This window comes from Acinonyx jubatus, chromosome E4, assembly GCF_027475565.1.
Source record: "Acinonyx jubatus isolate Ajub_Pintada_27869175 chromosome E4, VMU_Ajub_asm_v1.0, whole genome shotgun sequence".
Lineage (NCBI taxonomy): Eukaryota > Metazoa > Chordata > Mammalia > Carnivora > Felidae > Acinonyx > Acinonyx jubatus.
This window is the reverse complement of record NC_069395.1, coordinates 60,011,464-60,037,272: the sequence shown is the minus strand read 5'-3', so window position 1 is coordinate 60,037,272 and position 25,809 is coordinate 60,011,464. Positions and strand designations below refer to the sequence as shown.

At 37.7% G+C, this 25,809-nt stretch overlaps 1 protein-coding gene across 10 annotated transcripts in view; it reads left to right on the top strand.

The window, feature by feature from the left end:
* The window catches only part of RGS7 (regulator of G protein signaling 7), a 498,690-nt gene that overhangs the window by 158,418 nt on the left and 314,463 nt on the right, over positions 1 to 25,809 (top strand). Inside the window, exon 2 of one of the 10 annotated variants that reach the window (XM_053209418.1) lies at positions 10,060 to 10,174. The exons of 8 other annotated variants lie outside the window; for them this stretch is intronic. The gene's annotated coding sequence lies outside the window, so the exon portion shown is untranslated. Of the gene's footprint in view, positions 1 to 10,059; positions 10,175 to 20,674; positions 20,856 to 25,809 lie in introns of those variants that run through there. One more of the 10 variants, XM_053209419.1, reaches the window with a different exon arrangement.

The window sequence follows — 25,809 nt, the reverse complement described above, 5'->3', positions numbered from 1 at the left end:
TGGACAAGTCATTTATCTACTCCAAGCTTAGCTCTCTTTGTCTATAGATAGAGATCTATTATCTACCTCACAGGATTGTCAGGAGGATAAAATCAGGTGACATACTGTGTCTGATTTCCAGTAAGTAAGATCTTAGTATATGTTGAACCTAAACTGAGATCTCATTTGTAATACTAAAATTTCCCCTATTTATTGTTTTTTTTTTTTTTTAGTTCTTCTCTCCTCTATAACATCTACCCTTCCTTTTTTAAAATGATAATAATGACAGAGGTTTATACTGAATACTTTTCTCTGTACTATAACCTTTGCATACTTGAAAAACAACATTGTTACAGTTTTCTCATCTCTAAACTGGGCAATCTATTCTTCTTCAGTATTTTGGAGAAGCCATTGGGATATGATATAAAAGAACATAAGTTACTATGAGGATAATGTGAGAGAATCATGATACAAATGGAGTTAAGACAAAAGACCACAAGATCCATCATCTATTTCTTTTCATTCAGTGTGGAATTCATTGTCACAGTTGTATGCTAATGCCAGATAAGGAGCATGTTCAAGAAATGGATTTTTTGAGAGAAAAGAAGTTTATGAAGTTCCACAAGAATCAGGTAAAAATGCTAGAAAAAACATCTTAGATGACGGATCTTGTGATCTTTTACATAATCAAAATTAACAACTTTTTCATTTCAAAAGAAGCCATTAAGATAATAAAAGAGAAGTTGTAGATTAGGAGAAAATACATGCAAAACATATATATCTGACAAAGGACTTGCATCTAGAATAGATAAAAAATTCTTACAACTTAAAGAAAAGCAACCCAATGAAATGGGCAAAAGCTTTGAAAAGACATTTCCACAAAGAACATCTACAAATGGCAGATAAACCTCTCTGAAAGGATGTTTAACATCACTAGTCATTAGGAAGAAGCAGTTAAAATACAAGGAAGTACCACTGTCCACACACTAGAATGGCTGTGATCAAAACAACTGCAGTAGCAAATGTTGACGGGAAATGTGGAGAAACTATAACTTACATTTTTGCTGGTGGGAATGTAAACTGTAGAGACACTTCGGAAGACAGTTTGTCACTTTTTTAAAAAGTTCACTATACCTAACTATATAGTACAGCAATTCTACTCCTAGTTATTTACTCAAGAAAAGAGAAATGAAGAAAAAAATCTACACAAAGTTTACATGTGAATATTCATAGCAGCATGATTCATGAGAGTCAAAGTTTGGAAACAAATTGAGTGTCCATTAGCTGGTAATAGATCTAGAAAATGTGGTATATATTTTTCTTAAGTTTATTTATTTATTTTGAGAGAGAGAGAGAGAGAATGTGCATGTGTGCACATGGAGGAGGGGCAGAGAGAGAAGGTGAGAGAGAATCCCCAGCAGGCTCTGTGCTGATGCATGGAGACTGATGTGGAGCTCGATCTCACCAACTGTGAGATCATGACTGGGACCAAAATCAAGAGTTGGACGCTTAACTGACTGAGGCACCCAGTTGTCCCAACAAAATGTGGTAGGTATATTGATGCAATAGTGCTATGTGGAAAAAAAAGAGAGAGAGAGAGAGAGAGAGAGAGAGAGACAGTCTACTGGTACATGTTAACAACATGGGTGAACTAAGAAAAATTATATAAACTGAATGAAGACAAACACAGCAGAACAAATACTGTATGATATAATTTGTATGAAATGACTAGAAAAAACATTTAAAGACACAGAAAGTACATTAGCAGTTGCCTACGATTGGGTGGGGATTGGTTATTGATTTCAAATAAGCACAAGCAAATCATTTGGGATGGTGGAAATGCTATAAAACTGAATCCTGGTGATGTTTGCACACTATATATGTTCCTAAAATAATTGAATTATATACCTATATGGGGTGAATTTTAAATTTCACTTCAAAGAAAATTTTAAAAATATGACTTTTTAAAAATTTAACAGTTTTTAATGGGAGTCTGTCTGCAATGCATGTGGTTATTTTTACACCTATATTTAACTTATCACTGACTTTGGAACTTGACCTTTGCCAAGATGCAACTCCACTGTTTTGTTTTAATTCAAAGTAACAGACAAATCACAAAATATGCAGTAAGGTCACAGGTAGTGTTTTATTCACGTTTTTCCTAAACAATAAAATTTACTTTTTTTTTGCATTAAAGTTACATGAGTTTTGTCAAATACAGTGACATAACCACCATCACAATCAAGATAACGAACTATTCCATCATCCCCCAAGATTCCTTCATACTATCCTGCTCTAGTCAGTACTTCTCACCTCTCCCATTCCTTGGAAACGTTTGATCTGTTTTCTGTCCCTATATTTTTGCCTTTATAGATGGAATCATATATCTTAGATGGAATCATATATCATAAAGCCTTTTGAATGTGTCTTCTTACACTTAGTGTAACACATTTGAAATTCGTTCATGGTATTGCATATATCAGTATTCTTTCTATCCATTTTTATTGCTGAGTCATATTGTATTTTGTGGATGCCATTGTTTCTCTTTTCACCTGATGAAGAGTCTTTGGCTTGTTTCTAGATTTTTGAATTATGAATAGATTCTCTATAGGCTTTCATGAACAGGTTTTTAGATGAGCACAAAAGTTTTTTGAGTAGGTAAGAGTGATTTAACATCTAGTTATTAACATCTGTTTATTTTCTTTCAATATTTGTAGGATTTTATAGTGATGGTCCCTTTTACTATCCCCGATATTGGTGATTTGTTTCTTCTCTTTTTTCTCTTGATCAAACTAACGTTTGTCAATTTTATTGATTTTTTTTTTTTGAAAAATCAACCTTTGATATTCTCTATTGGTTTTCTGCTTTTGATTCCACTGGTTTATCCTCTTAAATATATTTCCTTACTTCTCTTTGTTTTGGGTTTAATTTGTTCTTCTTTTCCCACCTTTTAAGATGGAAACTTGGATTTTTTTTCTTAATTTATGTGCTTAATGCTATGAATTTTCCCCTAAGCAATGTCTTGGATACATCCCACAATATTTAATATGTTGGGTTTTCATTTTCATTCAACTCAAAATATTTTCTAGTTTTCCATGTGACTTTTTTTTTGTTGGTGGTGGTTCATAGTTATCTAGAAGCATGTTTTTAATTTCAAAACATGGGGGATTTTCCAGCTATCTTTCTATTCCTGGTTTCTAGTTTAATTTTACTATGGTTAAGTAATTTGTATGGTTCTAATTTTTATGATTTCTTAATGTTTGTTTTATGCCCAGAATATGGTCCATTTGATGAGTGTCCCAAATACACTTAGGAAGAATGTGCATATCACCTTTGTCAGCTTGGTTGGTACCATTGATCAAGTTTTCTGTATTCTTACTTATTTCCTCTTTGTTATATTGATTACAGAGAAAGAAATGTTGAAATCTCCATCTACAATTTTGGATTTTAAAATTTCTTCTTTCAGTTTTATTAGTTTTTTGCTTCATGAATTTTGAAGCTCTGTTTTAAGCGATCATAGAGACTTCATGTTAAGATCGGGTAAATTCTACAGAGAAAGAAACAATAGAATTATCTCTTGATTCCTCTTTAAGAAGTTACTTTAAAAGCAGAATTATTTTCATGCATAGACCATGTACACATGGTTTCTTTCATTCTGTCCTTTAGATTGACTTGGTGGTTCTCAGACTTTAAAGTTAAAAATTCTACGGGATTGTAGACTCAAATCCATGTGTACTTCATGGATGATTTCAGGAATATACAAGGATAAATTTTACTGTATTGATTTTTTTCTTATATATTTACTTTAGAGCCCAGTCTCCTATAAAAATGCACCTGCACAACATTTTCTTTCTCTTTTATTGTATTTGGGAATATCCAAATTAAAGGTTGCTTTCTCATCCAAATTTCTATGAACTCCTTTTTTCCTAGTAGATTAATCTGGGCTTCCATAGCTCTTCAATCACATCTCTATAATGACATCTGAAATTCTATGATTTTTGATATATCTATGAACTTCTGAGAAAAACTTAACCATATGCTTCTCGATTGTTTGTCATAGCAACCTGACCTGTGGTTGTGTTTTAGGGATTGCTTTTAGATAAGTAGATGAATAAACTCATATAATTTTCTGATATTTTCAACAAAGTGGTTAGGTAATTTATATGTTCTTGGGTGTTGACCTCACTTAATAATGATGGAGTCTGATCCTTAGCAGGATACTTCACTCAATATATTTTTTTGCTGATTAATTAACCACCCTGTTTATAATCTTTGAGTGCACAAATTGTCCAGTCAGGTACTAGATGACATCCATTATTTCTGTGCTTATCCCTTCTCTGTTGACATACTTAAAATCCTTAGAGGTGAGTTACTGCCAGTGGGTAGCTCTTCACTCCCATCATCCAGTGCTCTGTCCACCTGCTTCAAGTAGGCAACACTACCGCTTCTAGCTATTTCTGTCTCTTTCTTGAATGAAGCCACAGATGTGCTTTGGTTTGAAGATGCCTATGGGATGTCAGGTTCTTTGATGTCCTTCATGTGCCAAGGCCATACAGAAGTAGAAAGAATGCTCTTTTTCATTAATGCTCCACTTTTCCACATGGTTTGCATATAGTTCGCTGGTGTATTCCCATGTTTTTCTACACATAATCTCTCCTTCCCACTTCCTGACAAAATTCAGACAGGAATTATGGGAGGACTAGACTGGAGGACAGATTTGAACTCATAGAATCAGTCCTCTTGTCTACAGTTTGGCTTTGTACTTAACCCAGCTTAGCTCCTTTCTTGAGAGAGATTTTCCCTGCCAGGAGACTTTTTGATACCATATGTTGATAGACTAACTGCAGGCCTGACTCACCTGTCTTCCACACATACTTAGATTGCTGAATTCCAGGGGTCATTACAGCTGTGACAAATGGAGTTTGGGTACTGTACTTGGGGCATCCACAGGACATATTTAGTTATTTGCAACAGGATGGGCCAGACCAGAAAGATCCTAGTCCTCTTTGCTGAGATGGAGTGAATGAAGGTAGCTGGGCTGAGCCTTTTGTAAGTGCCGACAGTGCAAACGAAATACCACAGATAGCACACACCCAAATCATACTGCAAGTTGCTGATAGTGTAACAGACACATGTGTGAAGTCCAAAGACTGGGAAGCTGGAACATGATTTACTTGTATGTCCAAGCAGTAAGGCATGTGGACTTTGGGTGCTCTCTAACAGAGAGAAGGGCTTGGCCATCAGACTCAGTTTTGAGTCTGGGCTTCAGGTTTTAGATAAGAGACTAGATAAGGGACATGGCAGGGATCAAATGCTAGCAGAGGGTTATTAAAATGAAGGTAAGTGAACGGGGACTAGAGCATGTTATGCATACACTTACCCATTCCTTTCTTCAAAAGACATTTCTGGGAACCTAAATGTGCCAGGTGCTATGTTACAAAGCAGCTTGTTCATAAGATCTGGAAAACTAAGGCCCAGGAATGTGATGCAAACTCAGTTTTCAAAGCAGAGACACAATACCAAGGTCAGAATAGCAGCAAATGTAGCTCTGTGCTGACACCTGAAAGTCACTGTGAGCTGTCATTTAGAAAGCATTCCTATCCATACCAACACGGATGTAGCATCTATTATATGCTGGGAGTGTGTGTTAAATGATTTATATGCATCATTTCATTCAATTCTCTCCACTGCTTTGTGAGACGCATATTGTCTCCTTTTTTATAGTTGAAGAAATTGGTCATCACTCATTGCTGTGACAAATGGATTTCTGTGGGGCTTACTTAGCTTTTTGCAACAGGATGGCCCATGCCAGGAAGGTCCTAGTCCTGTAAGCTGACATGCAGCGGACAGGAGCTGAGCCGATCCTGTTGCTGGTGCTGATGGCAGGGACCCAGCTCAGGGTAATGCAGTGATTTAGTCAGAGTCCCCAAATCCTGGGATTGAAGGAGAGTGAGAATTTCCAACCCTGCTTTTCTTACCTGCCAGTGCTGTTGATTGTATTGCCATGATGTGCTAATCCTCGCTGGTCAGCTAAGATGCAGGGCACTGTGTCCTTACTGTACAGGCTCCACACAACATTCCTTCAGAATTCTTATGCTTCTTCCCATTATTCTTCTGTGTTCTCCCGTAACATGTTTTCACCATCAGTATGTCTTCTTGTAGCAGTTCTGACTTTTCACCGCAATCAGCGACTTTTGACTTATAGGCTAAGAAACAAGATCAAGTAATAGCTGATATTTATTGAACACTGGCTACCTGGCAGGTTCTGTGCTAAGTTTTATCTCATTTAATTCTCAATACTGTGTGTTAGAGGTACTATTATTTGTTTTAAATAGACTTTAGTTTTCAAAGCCGTCTTAGATTCACAGCAAAATTTAGAGTAAGGTACAGAAATTTCCTATATTCTCCCTGTCCCCATACACACATATAGCCTCCTACATTATTAACATTCTCTACCAGAGTGGTGCATTTGTTACAGTCGATGAATGCACGTTGTCCTGTCATAAATACCCAAAGTCCATAGTTTACATTAGAGTTCACTCTTGTACATTGTATGTGTTTGAACAAATGCATAATGACATTTGTCTACAATTATGGTATTATATAGAATGGCTTCACTGCCCTAAAAACACCCCCTGTACTGTATCTATTCATCTCAGCCTCTGACCCATGGAAACCACTTGTCTTTTTACTGTCCCCTGAGTTTTGTCTTCTCTGGAATGTCGCGTAGTTGGAATCACATAGTATGTAACCTTTTCAGATGTAACCTTCTTTCACTTAGTAACATGCATTTCAGTTTACAGAGGTACTGTTCTTCCCAATTTATAGATGAAAAAATATATAATCTGTGAAAGCGGAATGACCTGCCTGGGATTATACAAAAAGCGAGTGGCAGATGTGTCTGACTGCAGAGCTGGAGAGAGCTCCTGACTCCCTGTGTCCATGCAGCTCTCTCCAGGATGGTGGTGGAAAGGACAGACGTCAAGTTGGTAGCAGAGTCAGGAAACTCCGACTTCAAGCCCTTTTGACTCCTGATTTTCTACAATGGCATGCTGCTTCTCAAATGAGGTGTTACTGTAATAGAGGAGGGATTATAGAGACAGAAACCTTATTCTCTGTTTGGAAACATTGTTCCACGCCCAAGCTATTCTCTAGAGATTTCCTTGCAGCATTGCGCTTCTTTGTGGTTGCCATGCAACAAGAACGGGTATCGAGTTGGGTTTCTTAAAGTTGATGCTCTGGAACTAATTTTTCTTTTAAGGGAGAACAAACCACATGTATACGCACATACACACTTTATGTTACTGTGTTTATTTTTCACTTTCTGTATTTACCAAAAATTCTACTAAAGATTCTTACCCACCTTATATCTGAACCACCCTGATGGGTGGATGACTGTGAATCGTATGTGACCTCATAACATTTTATCAATTCCCTTTTATTGTAATGTTAGATTATTATTTACTATTTCATATAATGAAAGGCATCTCCTTGACTAGATTTTAGGACCCCTGGAGGTCAGGAAATGTATATGTATATGTGTATCTTACTTTTCTGATAGTACCTATTAGAGTGTATCTTATGAGTATGATTTAATGTATATTTGCCAGTTAACCTATCCCTAAAACTGAATTGTACTAACAATACACCATATAAAAAGAAACCCGAGGCAAATTCTTGTGAATCAAAAAACTGTCATATTTTCATGTTTTTCTGGAAGTTGGTGGAGAACTGGAATAACATGCTTTTTAGGAAGACTACGAATCATTAGAGCTTCTTTTGGTAATTACTATGTTGAGGGAAACTGTGGATCACATGTTGTCCATCTGAATCTGTGTGGTAATGAATCATGTGTTTGTGGAGATTTAATATGCAGTAGTATTATGAATAATGGAAGGCCTTTGCATCTGGAATGGGAGTTACCTGCCTTTGGCACTGTGCTTAGTTGTGGCCTCCTTGTTCCAATATGTCAAGTGGGAGTGATAATAGCCTTTACTTGCCCAAATTTGGTACTACAGTGACTCATAACATTAACTGATCATAAATCATCTCATCAACCAATGTTTTTGAGAATATAAAAAATAGTAGACATTTGTTAAATCCTAAGACTGTATATGTGAACATATCAGGCATGTTTCCACCCTCCTAAAGCTTACGGCAGTAGACATGTGGCCCCTGAAGCAGCATGGTGGGAGGTAATTAGCATGTGAGCTTCAGGCTGAGCTACAATGGAGTAGGCACCTTCATAATTCTACCCAGTGAGCACTGAAGAGATACAGCTCCTTTGGGTGCATATCAATCCTACAGTAGGATGTATAGCAGTTGCACAAATTATAGTCGAGATGGCGATGAATAAAAAGTTTATTTCTGTGATTCCAAACATCTGGTATGAATAAATGGAGGTGTTCCCACCTCAGTACCATTGTAATTGCTCTTCCCTCTGCATCAGCCCTTTGCACGCTGACTCCTTGTCACTGCTGGTTCATGTGTTGCCATGGCCAGTGCTAGGATATAGGCTTCCACTTGGTTACTTTATGACATGATATGATTTTCTTTCAGAGCCCCTTTCTTTTTCTCTTTACTGACTGTTACAGTTGTCTTTCTCCCTGCATTAGAAGAGAAACCCCTTGAGACTATGCACTTATCCATATAGTCATCTGATGTTTTGTCCAAGTCAGTCAAACAGTGTTTGTAAATCACTTAGCTCTGTGTGTGCCCTCAAAGGCCTTCTCAGTTTGGTGAGTTAGTGATATGTCAATTTTACTCATCACTGTCTTACAACCTGAAATGCAGAGATGCATAGATTTCTTTTTCTGGAGATTGCTTCATGCCCAATCTCAGTATTACTCAGAGGAGGGAATCCCCACATTAGGCTACAGAGGAGCCTGCCATAGGGCTTCACTCTCCTGGGTTTCTCTCAGGTCATAAGGCTTCAGAGTAGAAGCTATTTTGCTCATAAAATTGATAGTATAGTTGGTCATATCCAAGACTCACTGTATCCTATAATGGGGAGACTGCACAATGAGTGAGCTTTGACTACCTGAAGTACAGCTCCTTTGTGTCTTTATGTAAAATACAAGCCTCAGTGCCCTGTTTCCTGCCCCATTGGTTGAGCACAATCTCAGACCCTCATTTACTACTCCTCAGTTTATAATCCTCAGCCAGTTAGAAAAATTGATCTGACTCTTCTAGGTGCTTAATGTTAGTTCAGAGGTAGGGGAGGGTGAAATGAGCACTTGAAAGATACTGACCCAAAAATGACTAAAAAATTTTCCTCCATCCTTGAGATAAGCTTGTAAACAAGTAAACAGACTAAGAATCCAAGTTTTAAAACAGTATTCTGGGAAGCTTTAATCTTTCCAAAGCTCATCTCTGATACCAACTCCTGGATAAAAAATTTCAAGTCTTTCTGTTGCTTACATATCTTATCTTAGGATAATATCCAAGGGCTTCTGACTTTAGCCTGTGACCTCTTCCCAACCTTATCTCTCATATCTTTGCTTCAAAGGACAGCAGAATAACAAAGGAAGCCGGGCCAGGCTGCCTGGTGGTTCTTGGCCAGTTAACTTCAGTGAGTCTAAGGTCCTATTGTAAGTGGCAATAGTGATGGTTCTTGCCTTAATGTTGACAGAACATACTCTATAGCACAGACTAAATAAGATAATTGCATGTAAACCACTTAGGATAATTCCTAGTAAAGAATTGCTGTTGTTTAAATGTTAGTTATTCTTATATATCCACTATTTCTCTTAGCAAATGGGTCACTGAAATGGACACATACATTCCTGTTTCAATAGTTTGTTTATAGCTGCTCTTTCCTCCTGGAGTGCCCTCTTTTTCGTCCTCCCCAACTATCCCCTCCTCGCTAAATTAGTCAACCTTCTTAGGCATCTGGTCTTTCCATGTTTAAATTTACAGACAGCGTACGCCTCTCTGCCTCCTCTGTCACGGATTCCTGCCAGCACATGGCTTGGCACACTCCTTTCTCTGAATTCTCACATTTCTCTATGGCCCTCTTATGGTACCTATCACAAACTGCTAGCATTCTGCCATTGTTGTACCATCCACTTTTCTTCTTAGATCGCAGGCACTTTGAGGTCGGTGAAAACTCATTAACCTTGGACCAAAGCCTGGCCTTCCCTCTGAGGAGGACTTCTTCTGCACCTGTGGAGTATGGGAGACTACCCAACAAGCAGTGAGTGAGAAATCCAGTGCTCACTCAGAGAGCTAGATGGATCCCCACCAAACTGGGGATGACCAAAGTGTCTCTGCTGTAGCACCTAACTAGTTTCCCTCTCCTTTGTTCTCTAGTTTGCTTGCAGTGATGGTATAAAGTTGCTAGAGAATCTTACAAGCTACTAATGTGTAACAGGAGACAAGAATGCCTTCTTTTTCTCATGCATCTTCCTTCCGATATTTTCTGTAAATTAGAGTCCAGAAACATATGGGAAACATTTTCTCTTTCTTTTTTTTTTTTAATGTTTATTTATTTATTTTGAGAAGGAGCTCAAGTGGGGGAGGGGCAGAGAGAAGGGGAGAGAGAATCCCAAGCAGGCTCAGAGATGTCAGCACAGAGCTCGACTTGGGGCTTGATCCCATAAACCATAAGATCACGACCTGAGTCAAAACTAAGAGTCTGACAACCAACTGAGCCACCCAGGTGCCCCAGATTTTCCCTTTCAAATACACTAAAAAGAACTCCATAATTTGTTATTCACAGTTCACGGAACCACCCCTGATAGAAGTCCTCTTCCTGTTGACCACAAAAGTGTGGAGGAGAAGGAAGGAGTTGCCCTCGTGTAACTACTTTTGGCTTACCTTTTGAAAACAGCTCGAGTGTGGTGTGTTCTAGCTTTGGATCCACCACCAACTAGTGGTTTTCTTGATGTACAAAATAGGAATCAGTGATAGCCCCATATAATAATGTCGTAAGGATTGATGAAAATACTTCATACAAAGCTCTTGGCCCAGTGCCTGGCAAAAAGGATGGCTGAGTTGAGATCTTAAAAATAAAAGTGTCCCTTGGGTGTGCCGTTCAGTACATTGTGTTCTCGTCAGTATTAATGACTCACTCTAATTCTGTGGCTCTGAACAGATCAGTGTCTTACCTGATATTGGGAATAAAATAAACTTACACAAATCTGCCAAGTAAATTTGGCCAAATCAAAGATTTGCTATCCTCAAGTTGCCCTTGCTTTCTGTCTCTGATTGGAGCATAGTTTTTGTGGAACATAGCTAAAGGGATGAGATGCTTCCATGTCAGATTTTAAGTTTTCTCAACGTGGTGCCTGAGGTAATGCCCCAAGCTCACCATTTTATTTAAAAATTGGATGCTATCTCACTAGTTTCTTAAGATCACCACACATATTGGGAAGGTCCCTAATGTAGTCCTGAAAAAGGATTGAAAAATATGGAAAAAAAAGTTTATAGTTTTCATTGGTTTCCCTTCAGCAGACTTGAAGTTAGGTAGCAAGTGCTGGAACTCCCCTTGAACATATGAAGTCAACACACTTGGGAATAATTTGCATCCTTAAAAGAGTCAACCTCTGTATCCTGTGGGTGTTAGGTTAAAACTGACTCAGAAACATGCATAGTATTTTCTCACTCAACCTTCCTCCAGGATAAATATGAGTAGGTGTTTTGGCTGCGTGTGCTGTGGGAGGATGGGAATGTGGACCACTGTGGCCTATTACTCCCTCAAGCAGTATGTCTGACTGTAAAACTGGGCTTTTCTAGCTTGGCTGGTGGAAGAGTAGTGGTGGGGGTTGGGGGGTGGGTAGGAGACAAAAACTGTAATTTCAAATTACCATAAAAGTAACTAACCTAAAGCCAAATCACACTTTTCTCTCAGATAAATCAACCATACTTTCTGTATGCTTTGAAGTAAAACCTCCTGGCTGTTAAGTTCCTTTTAGGAACTTATTTCTATACATTATGATACTTGACATTCATAACAACCCTATAACCTAAGTAAGATAGGCATAGTTATTTCTTTGTACAGAAAAGGAAAGGAAGAGTCAGGGAATGAAAGTATCCAAATTCACTGATGAAATGAGCTTATTAATAATAGTAGAGGCCTGGGGTGTAATCCATGCTGTGGTTCAAATCCTACATCTGCCCCATAGGAATGGTGATTTTTGCCAAGGGAAACAAAATTTCTGAGCTTCAGTTATTAAACTGAAAAATGAAGATAATTGTAGTCATCATGTATGCTTTATTACAAGGAATATAATTTGGAAGTTGCATTTAAGATACAAGATGGTCTAATAATCTCTAAGGGAAAAAATGGCATTGGCCTATTTATGCTTCCCTTTCTAGGGCAAATACCAAGCAAATATACCAAGTTATACCAAGCAAATTCGTTGGCTTTGGTTTATTGCAATAATTTGACAGAAAGAATGCCTGATTGTTACATGTATTCTTTTTTTTTTCTTTTAAAGTTTATTTATTTATTTTGATACAGAGAGCATGTGCATATATGAGCTAAGGAGGGCCTGAGAGAGAGGGAGAGAGAGATAATCCCAAGCAGGCTCTGCACTCACGGTTCCTAAATTTGAGCCCTGCCTTTGGGACTTACAAACAGTGAGATCATGACCTGAGCCGAAATCAAGAGTCAGGTGCTTAACCAACTGAGCCACCCAGCACCCTGTTACTTGTATTCTTAAAGTTGCTTGCCTTTTGTATTCTTTAAAGGAGTATTGTGAATTCTGGAAAATAAAAAAACCTCACAACAAAAACAAAAACAATAGCACAGTTACTGGTAAACAATCTCTAGTGTTTATTGTGTTGTCTCTGAACTTTGAAAATAAAATTGCCCTGCTGATTTTGTCCTTATCCATTTGACAGAAACAGATGACTCATTTCTCAAGGTTTGAGGATGGCAACAATTTAAAGTTTTCAAAGTCAACAGCAAATTAACTGACATAGAAACCAAAGCTGAGTTCAGACAACCAGATTTGCTTTGTCCTTGGATTGTCAGTTCAGAGGCTGGCTAATTCTAATGTGAGTCCAATTTGTTGTCCATATAGCATTAAACTATGGGTAGTACCTTAGTTTTGGTCAGTGAGTTAAACACACACACACACACACACACACACACACACACACACACACAAATTCCATTAACTGTACCCATTCTTTGCCCTCCTCTTCTTGTTAAGTATTGGATTTTAATATATTATTTTTTTCTGTGAATGAATGTCATCATTTCAGATCTGCATATAATACATCTTTTTATTTTACCATTTTAATCATTATATTTCACCTTCTCCTGTCAAAGTTAATGTGTTCATTCATACAAAAGCATAATCAGCGATGTTAGGAAAGACTTTTGGACTCTAGATTGTCACATAGCTGTGTCTTTTTTTTGAATTACTAACTTGGCAGAATCAGAAAACAGACGACAAAACCAACAAGTATCTTGACAGAACAGAAGTGATTGCATAATCAGTGGAAACAATGGAAAAGCAGCTTCTGGTACAGCTGAGTCCTATTGGAGAAATCCTAGTTTGCTAAGGGCTCAAATGAAATCAGTTCAGTTGAGCTTTCTACTTCACAATTTTCTACTTGTTAAATGCGCTTCTTAACTTGGTTGCTAAGTGGGATATTTCAAGAAGAGTACATACACTAATCTACATATTATCGAAAGAAATCCATTGAAAAAGAAACATATAGTTAATCCATTTGTCTACAGATGCATTAGCTTTTTTTTTAATGTTTATTTATTTCTTTTTGAGAAAGATTGAAGTAACAGAGAGGGAAAGAGAGACTCCTAAGCAAGCTCCACATTGTCAGCACAGAGCCCAATGCAGAGCTCAAACTCATGAACTTGTGAGATCATGACCTGAACTGAAATCAAGAATCAGACACTTAACCCACTTAGCCACCCAGATGCCCCTACAGAGGCATTAGCTTGACTGAATTTTTTTCTCCTACTGATTAACAAAACATTACAAAGTTGTTTAAATTAACTAATTATCTGAAGAGCATTCAGAGAAAGCTAGAATCCTTCCTATTTCATTTGCATATGTCACTTGTGAATTAAGTATAGAAATAATCCATTTCCCAAAATACCCAAGGTATTCCCATATGTAGCTCCATGAAAGATATTATAATTTAAAAACTCTAGAACCTACTTATCAAACCAAACTCCAGAGAATTTTTGAATCATGTCATATTATAATTGTGGACTTACATTCATAATTAAGCTTTCTGATATTTTATTTCATGGAACTGTGGGTCATATTAATGCTCAATAAGCATGTGCTGAGTGAATGGATGGGTAAATAAAGGAACATTAATAGGAGTTAAAAGGACGGAGTCCTTGACTTGACTAAGATTAAGTGGTTGCATCTCAAATGAGTCATTGGCACAAGGGGAATTACCTCTGATTTATGGGATTATGGTGAAAAATGAGGAAAAATTTTGGAAACTATTAATAACTCTATTCAAATGTAATGTGATGCTTTACTTAGTATGGTAGCATTTGATTTTTCCAGCATTATGAGAAAATGACATATTTGATGAATGAAATTTCAAGGCATTCACCTATTTAGGTAGCATTAAAAATAACTAATTTGATGGGAACATTTAACACAGTACATGTTTCTTTCCTTTATTAAATAGAACATAATGAACATAATTTAACCTCACTTTAATGACTCATGGCTATTATTACAAAGTGGGCTACAAAACCATAATTTTGTTCTTGATTATTAAAATTTGTAGAATTGATGGCTTCTACATCCAATGGCCCCAGAGTGCTTTGCTCACCTAATTAGGTTATTCCTATCACCTGTCACTTCTCAACATCCTAAAAAAAAATGACATTATGGCTTCTAATCTTGAGTGCTCTGTAAGCTTGGGTGAGATCAGATTTACAGGAGAAAATAGGAATCTAAGCCTGTTAAGAGTAATATTGATTTATGTAAAATGCAAAATAAATAATTCCCTCTTGGAACTGGAGTGGTTCTCTATCTGTGCTACAATGGTAGAGTGAAACTTTCCCTACTTCACAGGCACAGCCACTATGATCTTCATCTGCCTGTTGAACACCGGCCCCCCTTGTCATTGTGCAATCACTCTGCCAGCCTGACTCTTCCTCAATGACATGGTAAACTGGGGCAGGAATCATAAACTTCATACCTCACACTGCAGTGCTTCACATACATAGTAAGTTTAAAATAAATGTTTGTAGGGGTGGCCTGGCTGGCTCAGTCAGTGGAGCATGAGACTCTTGATCTGAGGGTCATGAGTTTACGCCCCATGTTGGGCATGGAGCCTACTTAAAATAAGTAAGTAAGTAAGTAAGTAAGTAAGTAAATAAATAAGTATCTTAAAATTAAAATAAAATAAATGTAAATAAACACATCTTTTCAGGCTGACTGCAAAGTTGTCTAGAATCAAAATATATTAAAAGATAATTGGTTTTGATAAAAAAATGAAATGGATTACTTCACATTTTGTTTTAAGTTTATTTATTTTGAGAGAAAGAAAGAGAGTAAGCACGGGAGGCGCAGAGAGAGAGGGAGAGAGAGAATCCTAAGCAGACTCCGCACTGTCAACACAGAGCTGGATCACAGGGCTCGATCTCACAAACCATGAGATCATGACCTGAGCCGAAATCAAGACTCACATGCTTAACCAACTGAGCCACCAAGGTGCCCCTAAAGTTTCACTTCTAAAATGACATTTTTAGGACATTATCCATGTGACTAATAAAAGGGAGGTAGGCAAAAGAGAAAGGAATATAAATGAAAATGAAGTTTATTCAAGTTTATTCATTATTTCCAGTCTTTGGATACTAAGAAAAACACAAGTATTTACTGAAGTATAAATGGTGCCCCTGACACACTTTGTGAGAAGGGTTAGCTGTCAAGCAAATTCCAGAAAACCTGTATGTGAGGATACTGCTATTGTTTGTATTAGTTAGCTGCCTTGGTGGTTCCCCTCATGCTGATGAGCATCTCTGAAGTGGGAGCCACATCGCAACTGTCCAATAGAGTCATTGCAGAATTTCATTAGGGATGTCACTAAGAGACCAGTTGAGATTTGGATGTATTCTTTATTGCTGCAGTTACCTATTCTCAGCTGAGCTAATGCCTAAAGAAGCACACATTTACATATATACATACATTGTCACATTCACACGCACATTTGGATGAAAAAGACTCTTGATTTTCTTGTTTTTAAATTTTTTAATGCTTATTTAGTTTTTGAGAGAGAGCAAGCATGAGCAGGGGAGGCACAGAGAAATGGGGAGACAGAGTATCTGGAGCAGGCTCTGTGCTGACAGCAGAGAGCCCAATGTGGGGCTCAAACTCATGAACCGTGAGATCATGACCTGGGCTAAAGCCAGCCACTTAACCAACAAAGCCACCCAAGTGCCCCAAGACTCTTGATTTTCTTAAAGAGCATAAAATCAAGGAGTATATACATATATATGCATATATATGTGTATATAGTTTTTTATGTATATATAGTTTTATATTTATATATGAACATATTTAGCATACACGTGTGTGTATATGTATAGTTTTCTATAGCTGCAGAACAAATTACTACAAATGTCCTAGTGACTTAAAACAACACCCACTTATTATCTCCCAGTTTCTGTGGGTTCAAAAGTCAGGAGTCTGGGGAAAGCTTAACCGGTTCCTCTGCTCAGTGGCTCACAAAAGCAAAATCAGGATGTCAGCCATGCTGCATTGTTACCCGAAGGCTCAACTAGGGAGGGATCTGCTTCTAAGTTCCTTAAGGAAATTTGCACCATTCACTTCCTCTCAGCTGTGTAACTCATGGTAGTTTGCTTCTTCCAAGCCAGCAATGGAGAGAGAGCATTTGCTTCTTCAAGTCTCTGACCTCTAGATGCTTTTAAAGGGTCAAGTCCCTATAGGATAATCTCTGTTTTGATGAACTCAATAGGGACTTTAACTATATCTGAAAAATTCCTTAAGCTTTGTGATATAGCCTAACACAATCATGGGAGTGACATCCCATCACATTTTCCGTATTCTCAGGTTTAGCTCATGCTCAAGGAGAGGCAACGTTATATATATAAAGGTGCAAATTCCAATAACCATATCTTATCCTTTGCCCTCCTCTTCTTGTTAAGTATTGGATTTTAGGGTATTATTTTTTCTGTGAGTACATTCATTATTTCAAATCTGAATATAGGAAATCTTTTTATTTTACCAGTTTAGTCTTTATATGTTGCATTCTCTTTATTAAAGTCAGTGTGTTCATTCATCTAAAAGCATAATCAGCAATGTCGGGAGAGACCTTGGACTCTAGATTGTCACATAAGTTTTGCTTTTTTTTTTAATTAATAACTTGGCAGAATTAGAAAACGGAAGACAAAACCAGCAAGGTATCTTGACAGCACAGAAGTGATTGTGTAATCAGTGGGAACAATGGAAAGGCAACTTCTAGTGCAGCCAAGTCCTGGTGGAGAAAACCTAGAAGACTTGTATATATAAGGGCTTATATACCCCAGGGAAATTTCAGTTTTCAGTGAATTTAATGGAAATAAATATCTTTTGTATTTTACATGAGTTATAGGCAATATTTTATTTTTTTCCCTTTAGTCTCCTTATCCAGTTCATCAAAAAGTACTGTATTTTATCTCTAAAACATAACACAAATGTATCCCCTTCACCCTATCTCCATCACTGCCATCTTTATGCAGGCCACTATACTCCACATGGGCTGTACTTCTGTTTCTCTTTCCCATCATTCTTCACAAAGTTGGACACAAAATGTAAAGTGGGTCCTGTTGTCATAAGTGCCTGAAACTCTCTCATAAGCTGCGTGAAATCTCAGGAGTAGGGTAAAATCTAAACTCCTGTTAATAATGGCTGAAAGTCTACATTGGTTGCTGTTGGATTATTTGCAAATAACAGAAACCCCAAATTGACACCTACATTTTATTTCTCTCACAAAATCTTGAGGCATGTGGTACAAGGCTCTGTTCCAATATTTTTTTTAGTTGTCCACCCTTCTCCTAGCTCCCATTACCATACCACCCTATGATAAGGCCCTGGTTGTCTCTGTCCAAGCAACATTTGGGTGGTAACAGGGTCATGGTAAGAACAAAACAAAAGGAGAGTCAAAGTTTATAACTTGTATTTGTATGGATGACTCCTGGATGATGTCACACAACATTTTTATTTATATCGTATTGGTTAGAACTTAGTCACAAGATCCCTCCTAACCTCAAGGAAGGCTAGACAATGTATTTATCCTGGGTGGAAATATACTCAGCTAAAAGCTATTTCCACAGAATAGGACCTTATTTGGAAATAGGATCTTTTTTTTTTTTTTTTTTTTGCAGATATAATTAAAGATCTTGAGATGGAATCATCTTGAATTTAGGGTGAGCCCCAAATACGGTGGCTGGTGTCTTCACAGGAGGAGGAGAGGGCATGGAGAAATATACCAGGAAGAAGGCCATGTGAAGATAGAGGCAGACTTGAGTTATGTTGTCACAAGTCAAGAAATGTCAGAGGCCATCAGGAACTGGAACATGTCAGATCTAAAAGGAACATTTTCCCTTAGAGCCTTTGGAGGGAACATGGCCCTCCCAATACTTGGTTTCAGGCTTCTGGACTCAGGAACTGTGAGAGGGCTAATTTTTGTTGTTTTAAACCAGCAAGTTTGGGGTAATTTGTTATGACATCCCTAGAAAACTAATACACTTCCTTTTTTATTTGATTTTTTTTAAATTGTCCTCTAGAATGTTGCTTCTCAGACATGAAGTATCAGAGTCACCACAAAGTCTTAGTAAAACAGATTGCTGAGCTCCACCCCCAGTGTTTCTAAGGTGGGCCCCAAGAATTTACATTCCTAATAATTTCCCAGCTCATGCTAATGCTTCTGGACTGGGGGTGGGGGGAGGAGTGTCGAACTTGGAGAACCAGAGAACCACTGCTTTTAGGTACAAGTTTTTGAAAGTTTAGTATCAGATTTGTCTTTTTCAACATTGTGTGCTCACCCTTGGCATGGAGTCTGACACCCAGTGTACAACCACTGAATATTTGCTGAGTGAGTTAATAAATTGGTAGGTTAAGAAAATCATATTTGTGTATGTTATTCATCCAACATATTCCACTCCCAGAATGAGCCAACTGCTTAAAAATATAGACTTCTGTGCCCCCAAATCAAGTTATATATAAACTTAGTGCCTACCTCTTGCTATCACAAATATCTAGGTCTCCTAGCTCTTTACCAGAGTCAGTCCATCAAATCATGAAGATTCACATACAAATCAGTGAGCTCGTTACACAGAGGAAGCTGAAGATTTGAATAGAATGGAAATTTGACCAGTGAGATTGTATGTGAATGGCCTAACTCAGTATTTTGTTTATGGCCATGGCTGTTTGAGATAGATGTTTTTAGGTGGTGTTCAGTTTATATTAGACCTTATTGACAACTCTGAGAATAGTTCCTTAAATTCAGACACTAAGGAAAAAAAAAAGTTTCCTTCTTATTAAATTTATTGATCCCAAGTATGTTAGCATATGCTCCTTGCAAACTGGTGGTCATGGGCAAAATCTGCCACGTGGACACATTTTGTTTGGCTTATAAAGTATTTGTAAATGTGGAAATCTTCCCATACGTATTCAGATGTCTAGTTTCTTTAGAAAAGTCCTTTCCAATGGTTTGTCAGATCTAAATAGCAGCTGCCCCATTTAGTTGGGTCAAAGGGTCCTAAGAGTGACAGTCACCCCACTGTTCATCTTATACCTGGCTTTCATTCATTTACATTTGCTTGCTTGGCCCTCCTGTAGACAACTAAATTTTCAGCCTGTTGGGTTGTATAACAAACATCAATGAACATGTATTGTGTATCAGGAACTGAGAATGGATGTGAAGGAATGATTAAGACAGCCCTAGCCCTCCAAGCACACTAGGTCTGCTGGGAGAGACCGGTGCTGAAGTAAATAATCTAATGGTAAAAGCGCTGTAATGGAGGTTTGCATAACGTATTATAGGAGATACTGCTAATTATTACAAAGGATCAAGAGAGAGAAAAAAACAAAAGGATCCAAAGGTCTTTTTTGTCTTTCTTAGATGAATTGCCACTGATGTGAGGAAGATAAAAACAAAACAAAACAAAACAAAAAACAAAGCAGAATGATTCTCAGCAAAGAGCATGATTTCCACTGAGATTTTCCTGTGCTTTCTTTCCTTTTTGTGTGTAACTGTTCTATTTATTAAAAGCATTTAGTTTGTACTCTTCTTATCTTTGCCACTGAAGGTAGTGATATGATTACAAGGCTATCGATTTTGGTTTTTACTTTCTTCATGGTGTCAAGCGCATGATAAAGTATTTCATTTCAGAGTCCTGCTTTTTCAGGGTCACCAGAAACAAATGATAATAAAAAAAAATGAAATAAACAAAGCACTACCGCCACCACCACCAACAGGCTTCGTACTTGGTGAGCACTGTTTCAGTTTTAGCTAACTCTGGCCTACAAGCCACTCTTCATCGACTTGTTTTACTTTTCACCAGAATTACCATCCTTAACCTGGATGTATGAAGCAGGATAATTCCTGGGCAGTTATGACAGAAGTCCTATTTAATGTGGGATTTGGCTAGGAACACTGGGAGAAATGTCTATATGTAATTTGTGATGGCATCCATACATCTTTCTGTTTGTGACCTCTGCCCAAAGGACTTTCCGTTACCTCTCAGGAATATGCACTTGATTATCTGTGTTAATTACTGGTGGAAAAAGAACAAAACGCCAGGACCAACCCTGAGAGAGGAGAGGTTCTCAGACTTGAAAGTCGATAGATGTTTGTACATGAGACGATCTTGAACGACATAGTGGGGTCCACCAACAAAGGATTTTCACCAAAATGAAGGCTGGATAGTAAGTGTAATTACTATGTCCAGGGATTTCAAGGTGTTCTGAAAGTGACTGTCGGTGCCAACCATTTGATTTTGTATGAGTCTCATTTCTTGACTATGTGTGCTCCATGCCCCTGCACCAATGCTTCTGCTTCTGTCTCTATTTCTCTGCGGTTCTACTCAGCATTTTTACTTTCTTCAGTGTTTTCTCTTGGTCAAGCGTGCTTAAGTTATCTTTGCTTTTTGTTTTTTTTTCTCTATAAAAAGAAATACTTTTTGCCTCTTACGTAAAATGATAGTGATAAGGGGGCACCTGGGTGGCTCAGTCAGTTAAGTGTCTGACTTCGGCTCAGGTCAGGATCTCACGGTTTGTGAGTTCGAGTCCTGTATTTAGCTTGCTGCTTTCAGCTTAGAACCTGGAACCTGCTTCAGATTCTGTGTGTGTGTGTGTCTGTCTCTCTCCCCTGCTTGCTCGTTTTCTCTCTCAAAAATAATACACATTAAAAAAAATTAAATGGCAGTGGTGAGAATTAATCTGCTAAAGTGCAGAAAATAATTAGATATATATTATTATCAGATTGTTACCACCAAATAAAGACCATCCTAAAAATTTCACAGAACTATGGCAAATATTTCTTGAAAGTCAAACTCTGGAAACATGAAGAATACCAAGCATTATTTTGTACTTAACATGTCCAGGGTAGTGTGAATTCATTTGGTATGGAATATTTCTTGAGAAGGTAATGTGGTCTGGTGTATCTGGCTGCCCTGAGAACTTGGCGGTTGTCAGTCTGAGAAGGACATCCTACTGAGTACGTTGTTAAAAGCCCTGCTGTGCTTTTCATTCTTTTACCCTTTCCTCTGGGGTCAGCACATGGGACGGATTGTCATGACAGGAATTGGCCACCATGTTTAAATTTCCGGCAGTGCCAGTGTTCTTTATTTTCTGCCGGCCAATCCACATGTTACTTGTCCCAGAACAAAATGACATTTTATTTGAAGAATGGCGAGCCTCAGAAAAAACTCTAAAGAAAGTATAGGGAAGAAGTTGGTGCAAATCATTAACCTTCAAGATGACTATTCTAGTATGTTGGAATGAAAGTTCCAATTTGATATGCTTTGGCTTTAGGAATTTTGAATGGGAGGCACAAGGGAAGCTCTTGGGGGTTGCTGGGGTCTGCCTTTGTCCTTTTGCCAAACAGTCCCTGAGCATGATTTCAGTGGGTTTAACTCACTGTGCTGTAAGGGTGGGCCTGGCCCTGGGGACTCGGAGACCTGATTTGGTTGGCACAACCGAGAGTCGGTCCATCCCTAGTATGGAAATACGTATGATCCCAGCTTATAACATCGTACCTAAAGCAGAGCAGAACTTATTAATTTGCAGTGGAAATTGGCAAGAATTCCGCCAACTTATGTTCTCTAGTCAATTCAAATACTCTTTACAGACAAAGTAATTAAGAAGCCCAATTACAAATGGAAAACTGGTTGCTGGCCTTGTGCTTAAAAAGCAGCAGTTTGCCCAGTTATCTCCACAAAGCCACATTTAGCATGGGGACTGAAAGCGTTGAGCTAAATCACCCTTTTGTCCACTGAAAGGGTTGGAAGGTCACTACAAGGCTTGCTTCAGTTTCCTTCTTTTCCTGGCTTCCTCTGATGAAGCCCATTTGTCACCCCTGTTAAGCCACAAGTTGTTATGCTTTCCTGGCCATGCAGCCAGCCTGTCTTTAAAGAGACTTTTCACATATCTGTTCTGATCATATGGTTTTCATAGTGGCAAATATCAGGGCAGCCTAACTCTCATCTTTTATAAGTTTTGGAATGTAACACTGTCATTTCCAATATAGTGACTCTAGGTCTGCCTTCTAAGCATGGGACAGGCTTTAACGAAGGCAGCAATGATCAGAACTGGAAACTGGTTTAAAAAGCAGCCTCAGATTATCTTAACTCAAATAACTCCTCCACTATCTACTGGCTGCATAAACTTGGAAAATAAATTTCTAACTTTTAAGTCTGAGTTTTCCATCTGTAAAATGGGAATAATAATAACATATGCTTAATAGAATAGTTAGGATCCCATGAGATAATATACACACAATGCTGAGCAAATCTCCTGGCATATATTGAAATAAGCATTTAAGTTCAATGTTAGTTATTATTACTAATACTGTTATGGTCCATGCCATTTGTGTGAACATTTTTAACCATGTTTTTGAAACACCATTCAGGTAGAGTGGACTGGCCACATCTGAATAGGGATTTTGGCTCTGTCAGTGGAGTGAGCTCTGTGCCGTGTCAGTGGCAGAACTTTCAGCGGACTTGTGACTACATTAATAGTGTCCTCTTTCACAACTAAGGCCTGTCAAAAATTATATTTCAGTTATCCTGATACATCTGCATATACAGACAACCTTGGAGTTATGTCGTTTCTGCTTTGGAACTCCTCCTGAAAGAGGATGTTGTATTTTATGAAGATTTCTTAAGCATTTTTGCAGATGGTTTGCGTGTTATTAATTCCTGTTTAACCGAATTCCAAATGCGTCATCTTCCATATTTGTTCTCAATTCTTCCATATTCCAGCATCTAACATAGTCTTTTCAAACTCACAAAATGCGATAAACAATATGAGTTCACTCTGAAAAGTCCTGCTGTAGAAAGTAAGGCCTGGGTGGTTTTGTAGGGTCAGGAAAAGGGAATTCGAATTTCAGTTGAAAGATTGAATAAGATGCTGTGAAACAAGATACGCGACTCCTCCATGATTCTAAGACAGTTTACGCATCAAATTGACTAATCACCATTTTAATTCTGAATTGATTCATCACCTTTGTGGAAACAGCTTATTTTATTAGGTATACTGATGATACATATAAAAAACCAATACATAAGACTCACAGAATTTTTTGAGTGTGAAAGTTATAAGAACACTCCATTTTAAATTCAAACACTCTTCTACATCCCCATTCTTGATTGCTGCTCATTTCTTCCGTTTCACAGACTATTCAGGTGATGAGTCCCTCACTCTCCCTCATTTGGAAGAACAAAGTAATATCTGCCATTTAACATCTGACGTGAATTTTATAAAGAGGACGAGAATCTTACCCAGAGCTTTTTGGCCTACTCAGAAGAAAGGTGTTTTGTTGATCTTGAGGGCTGAGTCATGCTCTGCATCACAAGATGATAAGGCAAAAACGATGGACCATGGTTCTTCCAAAATCAATTCCAGGACTGTGCCTAGCCCAAATGCTTCCAGATTGATGCTGTACAACTGACAGATTGTAAAAAGAGGAGCTAAAATAGGGATATCAGGTCCATATTACTTAATGATAGCATTAAGTTCCAAGTGCTCTATCAAAAGTGTGACAAAATGGACTTAAGAAAAGGTTTTCTTCCTACCATGTTCACTTAACCTTTTCAAGAAGTTTCCCGGTTTCTCACCTGCTATGCCTTTGGCCCAGAATACCTTCTCCCCTTTCCCATCCTTCATCCCTGCATGTACCTAACTCAGCATCACCTCCTCTTAAAGATGTTTTCTACACTGGTGTACTATTGGTCCAAGTGTCTTTCTTCTGTGTTCTTTTTTGATCCCATAAAACTTTGCTCATACCTCAATGCTCTTATTAAGCAGAAATATCTCATTTTCTTGTCTATTTTTGAGTGTATAGTAGATGCCCAATATGTTTTTTTTTAAATAAAGAATAACAAATGGGTGGAAGTAATGTTTATTTCTCCTTGGGGCAGTTGGAAAGTTCCTACATTTGCCTGTTCTAGAAAGGTTGGTAGGTGTTTGTCAATAAGGGAAGAAAGAAAAGGGGATTCTGGGGAAGAAGAACAAAAGACATACAGTTACTGAAAACACATGGTGAGTAGGGGAAGGACTTGATGGTTTGGTAGATAGTGAGCCAAGTAGATGAGGTAGAGTGAAATCAGGTGGGTAAGAGAATGTAATGTTGGACAGGTCAGGTGAGATTAAATTATGGAAGGTATTTAAAGCTAAAATAAGTGGAAAAGAAAATATTGTCACTTCTAAGGTAATAATTGATGTAACAAAAATGGGTTATGTGTTCACAAAATATTTTTAAAAATGTATTTATCATTTCTTTGTGAACTCTGACTCCCTCAAGTTCAATATGCCTTGAAAAATAAGAGTAAGCTAAATTCCTCAGTGCCCTTTTGAGAAATATTGCATAAATAAATTCATGGAGAGACAGATAGATGACTTCATGGGTAGATTTGTAACAAATTGATATTTATGTTTTGCAGTGCTTATAGGAACCCCAGACGTTTTTATATTTAATTGACCTTTAACGTGAACTTTTAGGATTGAACATCTCATTTCTAATCTTCTGATATCTTTGACTACATAATTTTTAGTATCTGAAGAGTAAGTGCTGTGTCAAAGCCATTGACACCCAGGGATGAGTTAAATTTTTGGAAATGTTAGGGAAAAGTCCAGGGAAAATATTTTCTACCTTACATTGAGAAGCAGATCTAAAATATTCTTTATACCACAATGGGTATCATCATTGCTGGCACGTTTCTCTACTGCTTAAATATTAGAATATGAAGCCATTCATTCACCTATTCAACATTAAAGTGGCTTCCATTTATTTGACAAATGTTATTTTTCCAGCTCCATACTCAATGCAGATATTTTGATGTAAAAAGATGTGAAGAAAGACAGCCTTTATGTTTGAGCTTGAATTGGAGTCTATAAATCATTGTGTACTTTTGTGGAAGGTGTTTAGAGTTTTGTGAGAGGCTAGGCACTTACAGACTTGTGTATATGTAGCCACTCTAGCTATGTGAAGACCCAAATTGGAACATTCACCAATAACCAGATGTGTGATATTTTGCCCATGGAACCCTAAGTTATATAGCTCAGGAGTTAGCAAACTTTTCCTGTAGAGGGCCAGATAGTATATATGTTTGACTTTGTGAGCCCTATGACATCTATCACAACTTCTCACCTCCACTATTGT